Raw genomic sequence first — 8,870 nt, 5'->3', positions numbered from 1 at the left:
TTGTGGAGAAATGTCAGAAGCATGTCAGAAAAATATTACTTTTGCTTTACGAACACTATTTTTTGTGAAAATTTTTTTTTATTTGGGAAGGTTTTATTATGATCTTGTTTCCTGAACTGTTTACTTGAGACTTACTTGAGACTTCATAAGACCGAAAAGTTGGTTTTCCGTCTTCTTTGATGACACCATACGAGTATTTCAATATACCAAATGGTAACAAATTATATCTACTTTGTCGTATACTATTTACCCTTAATTTATACGCGCATCTCTCCTTCCTTTCAAGGAATACATTAACCCGGAGGGATTTTCAAGGAATATATTAAACCCGGAGGGAACATCGCCACGGCTCCCCCAATATTCCTTTAAATTAAGATGTACTTAATTTAAAGAATTTATAGAATTTTGGCAAGTCTTTATAGAGGCATTACGAAAATAATAAAATTCCTACTGTGTTGCTTAAACTTACATACCCAGTGGCATTTCGTCCAGTTGATTCGATATTTTCCGACTCACTGACAAGGTTGGTAGCACCTAAAGTGAATATGAAACCATTATCACCCCCCCCCCCCCCCCCCAACACACACACACTCTTATCCCCCAATATTAGACGAAGAATTGTGAATTCAACTTGCCATACGTAAAAAAAGAAGTTATAGCATATTTCAGCAAATGTATTTATAAAATCAGATCAGTCTTTCCTCAGCTGTATATAAAGTAATGCATGTAGCTACAAATACGCTAATCCTGGGGCAATTCAGTAACTTTAGTTTAATTAACCTCTACGGGAATGATATCTTTACCTACGCGTTACCTTAAAGTTAGTGTAATAAATAGTAGGACACCTTATCATGTTGCAAAATTGATTACGCCTTTCCCTAACGCTGAAGCGGACGTGACAGTGACTGTTAATTCCGGGTGTATCACTCCCTGTTTCTGAGCACCGCTCATGAATTGTGTCTTCCCTTTCGGCGGCAGACGCCTGATCGACACTTGGTTATCCGTCATTTTTTTTTTTTTTTTTGTTTTTTTTTTTTATCTATACCTCTAAGGGCGTTACTCTTGGTCTATCGGACTGATTTGTATATGAGAGAAATTGATTCATTATAATTTATTTTCCTCTTGGGGGTGATCTGATCACATACAGTTGACCCTATCTGTTCCCCTTAAAAAAAAAAAAAAAAAAAAAAAAAAAAAAGTTATGTAGCGTTTTTTTTTTTGACAGGTACAAGGCTAACTGTTTTGTTCGAATTTTGCTTCTGGTTGTTTAATTTCTTTCCTTTATTAATCTGTTTGTTGGCAGGATTACGTAAAAGGTTTGACAAGGTTTCCACGAAATTTGTGGTAAACTTGAACCTCATCCTTTTCAGCAAATAATTAGAAATTGAGAAAGAATGAATATGGGAAATTATTCTGGGCACTATAACTGCACAACTGTGATTTACTTCAGTAATGAATTTGCAAAAACTCTGATTGGAGATCATGTCTTCTTTTGGAATGGAATGGAATATATAATCTATGCCAAAGGCCAAACACCGGTACCAACGAGGCCATTCAGCGCTTAAAGGGAAGCTGACAGTAGGAAGGTTTGAAAGGTGTAACAGGAGGGAAACGTTGCAGTTGGACTGTGAAACAACAGTTAGGAGAGGCTGAACAGCAAGATGGAAGGGGGAGCATATCAATGGAGGTACAGTAAAAGGAATGCAAGGGGTTGCAGCTAGGGACCGAAGGGACGCTGCAAACAACATTCATTAATGCCTACAGTGTACCATGTGAGGTGCACAGACGGCGCTAGCCCTCTACTACGTATGTCTCCTCTTATCCAGTCATTTTTCGGGTCGATGAAAGATGGCGCACAAATGGGTTTAATTTTTGGTGGGTTGAACTGTTTTATTTGTTCCCCTTGAGACCCGACAGCCTTAGTTTGCTTCATATACGAGGCATCTATGGGGACAGAACGAATATTTGCTGGAGAATTATTTAATAGTAAATCATCTGGTTTTAAAAAGTTCTGTTCGTAACAATTAGACATTCTTTTCCATTAAGTGTTTTCGTAGCTACATTTCTAAAAAGCATTTTAATAAGTTGTCTTTCGCGTGACAGAGTATTGTTTACTGAATCGCCACTTCTTCATTCATCCAGTCTCTAAAGGAAGGCTTATTATGATGACCTAAAAATTCACAAATTTTACAACACTTATATCATGTCATGAGAGAGTATAATTGTGAATATTAGTATAGTCACATTAATATGACTAAGGAATAGAAATTAATATGACTAAGGAATAGAAATTAATTCCTGCACAGGGGAGTTCCCAACAACATCGTTTTGCGAAGTCGTGAAGATGAGTTAACATATTTACATATATATTACTTTGGGCCTTTTGTCCTCATGTGGACGTGGAGGCTGATGATGAATAATATTTTTGTATTTCTATTTAATTTCTTCTATGCTTTTCGAAGATGATGATGATGATGATGTTTGTGGTAGTTAAAAAAAATTTTGGTAATTAAAAATATTTAGATGACTTTCAAGTGAAGAAACATAAGATGTCTTTGCGTTATTTGTGTGTGCTTTCTTTCGATACCCTTTATATGAATATAAAAATTAAGGATGATTCGTGGTTGTTACCCTTTCCACAGTTATGAGGTTTCGCACCTTAAAGTAATTACCTAATTACCATCAACATTACTCTTTAGATAGTAGTTATACACAGATATATATATATATATATATATATATATATATATATATATATAATAATATATATATATATATATAATATATATATATATATATATATATATATATATATATATATATATATATATATATATATATATATATTATATATCCTTAGAAGACGTAGCTGCCGCTCTATGTACATCTCATCAGGGGAACCATAGGGAAAGGCATTGTACTCAGGTATATTTATTTCGCCGACGTTTCACGACTCGTAGTCGCATTCTCAAGGCTATAATTAAAGATAAACACACGAACATTAAAACTACGCACTGCATAATTCATAAAAATTACGCAATATTTAAAAATTCAATGAACCTCAACATCAGATTGTAGAACATTTAAAAATTTATGAATCTCTTAAAACAGAAAACATACTGAGCGCTAAACTACAGTACAGTTACATTAAAATTATTTAAAAATTACAGAAAAAAGTATACAAAAATTACGATATGGGTGTAAAAAAATTAAAAATAAATAAATAACATTAAAAACAGTAAGGCTATTCTATACCTTATCCTCGCAAAGGACGGGCAGTGACTGAAGAATTTTTGAAAAATTTTTGAAAAATAAAAATAAACAAGCACTCTAGGCGATAAACAACTGAACAGAGGAGGATTGCGCATTTAAGGACGGAACCATCTTTTTTATCATAATGGATTCCAAGGTTGTTCGGTCGTTTTCGTTTTGCGTTTGGCCTATAAGTAATAAAATCCTTATCTTTAATATATGTTTTACATAATTTAGAGTGATTTCTGATATTTGACTGTTCGGGGTTTGTTAATCTGCTGCCCGTTCTAAAACTTAAGCCCCTGTGAGAATCTATTCTCACTTTTAGTAACCTCTTCGTACAACCCACATAAGTCCCGTGATCCCATCTCGGGCACGTATATTTATTTATATACAACATTAGATTTTAGAAGAGGACTAAGGCGGTCTTTCGTCTTAAACAGGGATGCGATAGTTAATGGATTTTTTGGATTTTTTGGGACGATTTTTAGGTTCAGTGCCGGGAATTCCTTTTGAATAATTGCCAGGAACTAATATCAGATTTACACTCGATGAAGAAGAAAATAACAAGCTTCCCTTTCTGGATGTTCTGGTGTCCAGGAACGAGGAAGGCTTCTACACGGGTGTTTTTAGAAAAAAGACTTTTACTGGGTTAGGTATCAACTTTTATAGTTCTTGCTTTTATAATTTTAAACTTAATACTATCTCAACTCTCCTACACAGGGCCTTTACCCATACATCTAATTGGTTTACTTTTAATGAAGAAATTAACTTTCTTTCGCAATATCTTAAAAATAACTGCTTTCCAGACAAACTTTTGTTCAAAATGCTTAAGAAAATGCTTGATGCCCGATTCATAGAAGTGCCAACGGTTTTGACAGTCCCAAAATTGAAAATGTTTGCTAGCTTCCCTTTTCTTCATGACAACCTCTCAGAAAAAAGTTCCTGGCAATTATTCAAAAGGAATTCCCGGCATGAACCTAAAATCGTCCCAAAAAATCCAAATCACTATCTGATCCCTGTTTAAGACGAAAGACCGCCTTAGTCCTCTTCTAAAATCTAATGTTGTATAAATATATTACGTGCCCGAGATGTGATCACGGGACTTATGTGGGTTGTACGAAGAGGTTACTAAAAGTGAGAATAGATTCTCACAGGGGCTTAAGTTTTAGAACGGGCAGCAGATTAACAAACCCCGAACAGTCAAATATCAGAAATCACTCTAAATTATGTAAAACATATATTAATGATAAGGATTTTATTATTATAGGCCAAAACGCAAAACGAAAACGACCTAACAACCTTGGAATCCATTATGATAAAAAAGATGGTTCCGTCCTTAAATGCGCAATCCTCCTCTGTTCAGTTGTTTATCGCCTGGAGTGCTTGTTTATTTTTATTTTTCAAAAATTCTCTCAGTCATTGCCCGTCCTTTGCGAGGATAAGGTATAGAATAGCCTTACTGTTAATGTATTTATTTATTTTTAATTTTTTTACACCCATATCGTAATTTTTGTATACTTTTTTCTGTAATTTTTAAATAATTTTAATGTAACTGTACTGTAGTTTAGCGCTCAGTATGTTTTTCTGTTTTAAGAGATTCATAAATTTTAAATGTTTCTACATTCTGATGTTGATGTTCATTGACATTTTAAATATTGCGTAATTTTTATGAATTATGCAGTGCGTAGTTTTAATGTTCGTGTGTTTATCTTTAATTATAGCCTTGAGAATGCGACTATGAGTCGTGAAATGTCGGCTGAAATAAATGTACCTGAGTACAATGCCTTTCCCTATGGTTCCCCTGATGATATATATATATATATATATATATATATATATATATATATATATATATATATATATATATATGATGCTATATATGTGTGTATAAGAGAATGGCACCTATTAATGAAATGTCGATGTTAATTATTCATTGTATTTTATGTTTATATTTTGAATACCCAATTACGGTAAAGTTTAATTTTCTAGACGCTTGAACATATATAGAATCTCTTTAAGAATATCCGCCGTGTCTTGTTAGTAACATTTAAGCATACTGCATAAAAATGGAAATTCTTATTGGATTGAGAGGTAGTACAGTAAGGTTCCGTATGTGAAAGTATATCTCCATGCTTAGGCATTATAAAGGGGATTATTTATTACAGTATGCCCTCCTAATTTAGTTTTCTATAAATCTCATTTGAAGCGAAGAATAAGGGAGTCTGATATGATATTATAAAAAAAAAAAATCCAGACCGTTAAGGAGAGACGCATAAATTTACTCATACACAGACACACACACACAAACACACCAACGTTAGGAATGACTGATTTCCTGCGATACTTAGCAGTCAATTCATTTTTATTTTTCTCTTGGTCTTGTGTTTTTACGAGTCTCCACTTTTGCTCCATGGAATTTTTAGATTTTAGTATTACCAGTTTGTCTTTAATTAGAAAAATATTATTGCATGTTAAGAAACCAATATCTTATAAATACTTTCTTTTATTTTCTTATCAAATTGCTGAAAATATTTTCTTTTATGCCATTACCCGTCCCTTTTAATATCACAGATTCTCTTTAGCCAAAACCTCTTCATAATCCTGGCGATTCCCTTCCCGAAATTCCACCTTCCCTTCCGCCGTCCATTATCTGCTCTTATTAACTTCGGTTTGGCCCCTTTGCTCTCATTGTCCCTCCGCTGCAATATTTCTCCTTCATCGAGGGAGTCCAATATAGCCATTTATGGATCCTCATATTTATACCGGGGAAAAATTTTCAAAGCTGGAGAATATTTTTCTTTTCGAGATGCAATTATCTCGTTGAGGTTCTGTTGTTGCTTTTAAGGTGAGGACTGTCTACATACGCGTATATATATATATATATATATATATATATATATATATATATATATATATATATATATATATATACTATATATATATATATATATATATATATGTATGTATGTATATGTAATGTATATGTATATGTATATGTATATGTATATGTATATGTATTGTATATGTATATGTATATGTATAGTATTGTATATATAATAAATGGAGCGCATCAAAACGCCAAAATATAGAAGAAAGTAAGTGCCATATTTCAGAGACTGCTGTCTCTCTCTTCAGGTAATTACTGAATAGAGAAAAGTTATAGAAAAGAAAGAAATTCCAGGTTCAGTTGTAATAGAACATTTTTACCTCTCTCTCTCTCTCTCTCTCTCTCTCTCTCTCTCTCTCTCTCTCTCTCTATATATATATATATATATATATGATATATACTATATATATATATATAATATATATATATATATATATATATATATATATATATATACATACTATATATATATATATATATATATATATATATATATATATATGTGTGTGTGTGTGTGTGTGTGTGAATTTGTCCGTCTGTTCTAAGATGTTTATTAATTCAATGCCCTTTGGTTTTCCAAAACACTTATAAAAATATTCTCCATGTCCCTTTCCAAAAATCTGTCTTAATTCCTTATAAATTCTTTATCATTCTTCAACACTAAAAGACATGACTTCATCACATTATATAAACTCATAGCTTTTAGGAATGGCGGGATATCATTCGTAATTTCATATCATTTATGTATCAGATGCTGGAAAGTTCATACTCTTCGATATTTTGCAATAAGAAGCCAGTAAACATTTAATGGCTTATATGGCGGATATATGAAGTGAAAATTTGAAATATATTTTGCATAAAGAGATCGTATATAATATCCTGACATAACAGAGCTCATAATCTTTTTAATATCAGATTCTGATTCATGTGTACTGTGTACAGCTTAAAGTCGTATTTTATCACCGAAACCGACAGTCTTTCCAAAGCCTTGACGACCAATAAGGCCGAATTTACTTGGCTGTAGGGATACAAAATCGCCTCCACATCGCTGCTTATAGCGCTGCCTCCTTTTAAGAGGCAATACTCAGGCGGAGTTCTCCTCCTGAAATTTTGCCAAGGGATTTTGTTAAGCTTGTGAACAATTGCTCTAAATGGGGTTTGCACAGGCAGCGAGACTTATTTGTATTTTACTCTCTAATTTCCTGAATGAGGAAAGCTGCAGATGTTTCACTATATTTCCTATTTCTACAATCTTTTACAACAGGAAGGCACTTTTTCTCTTGTTGTGTATTACCTCTCTCTCTCTCTCTCTCTCTCTCTCTCTCTCTCTCTCTCTCTCTCTCTCTCTCTCTCTCTCTCTCTCTAAGTGGGTTCGTTTGTTAATGGTCTCGAATATTATGTGTGATATAATGATTAAAACTAGGCTTTTAGGTAACGTGATATACGGAATACAAATATTATTGAAAATCAAAAGAAATAAGAATATCTTTACGTAAACAGGGTCCAAGTAACTATAATCATCCTTAGAATCATAAATGTTGACTGAATGCATGACAAAAGCGAAGAGAGCAGGAAAAGTCATTTTTAAGTCACACTTGTTTTCTGAAACCAGTGAAAGAGAGAGTAAAATTGTAAGTTTTAAATAACTTTGGCTGAAACCTTTTATTTTTCCCCTTTTCTAGTTCAACTGAAAATGGATTACTTTCTCTGTTCTATCGGTTTTCTGCGTCACTAGAGCGGAACAGGATATATATATATATATATATATATATATATATATATATATATATATATATATATATATATATTTATATATATATATATATATATATATATATATATATATATTTTACTATGAAATTACAAAAGTGCACTTGATTTTGTTTACCAGCAGAAGCCACAGGGAAAATTTTAAAAAGGAAAAGACAGAGTGCCAAGTACTTTCGTGTATTTAACACATCTTCGGGGCACAAAGTAATACAAAATGTAAAAACTAGTGAAAAAGAAAGCTCTCACAAAAGCAAAGTGGATAAGAAAATATATATATATATATATATATATATATATATATATATATATATATATATATATATATATATATATGTACAATAAGGCCATTACAAACAGAAACAGCATTCGTCCAGATTACTCAACCATACCACAAGAATTTTTAAGATTTGCCTAAGGTACTTCGATTTTTTAATGTAAAAATTAGTTTTTAAAAGCTCAAATACGGTTTGTAATATACTGATAAAGAACTCCCCATTTTCATCTACCTGCTGCCTTTATACAATTCCTTGTAAGAGTTGTGATAAGAAATATGTCGGCCAAACAGGGAAAGATTTGTCTACTAGATTAAATCAACATAAATATTCAGTTAGAACAAGACAAACTTCTAGTGCCCTTTTTATTCACCTCAGTAATCTTAACCATGCGATTGACTGGACACAGGCAAAAGAGATTTTATTTTGTACCGATTATATTAGTAACAATATAATTTAATCTGCCTTTATAATGACGTATTCTGGAAAACTTTTAAATTTGAGGCCTGGTATGTACAAATTAGACAATCTTATCAAGGATAAAATAGTGATGAGTTTTAACATCCTTTAATTTGGTGTACTTGTCAAGTTCCTTCTTATGCATTTCTTGTAAGCTTTAACATTATCCTTTAAGTTTTTGTGCCAGTCAAATTCCATTTTTATGTATTTTGTATTGATAGTACTGT

Source organism: Macrobrachium nipponense, chromosome 17 (genome assembly GCF_015104395.2).
Source record: "Macrobrachium nipponense isolate FS-2020 chromosome 17, ASM1510439v2, whole genome shotgun sequence".
Lineage (NCBI taxonomy): Eukaryota > Metazoa > Arthropoda > Malacostraca > Decapoda > Palaemonidae > Macrobrachium > Macrobrachium nipponense.
This window is presented reverse-complemented; position numbering follows the sequence as displayed.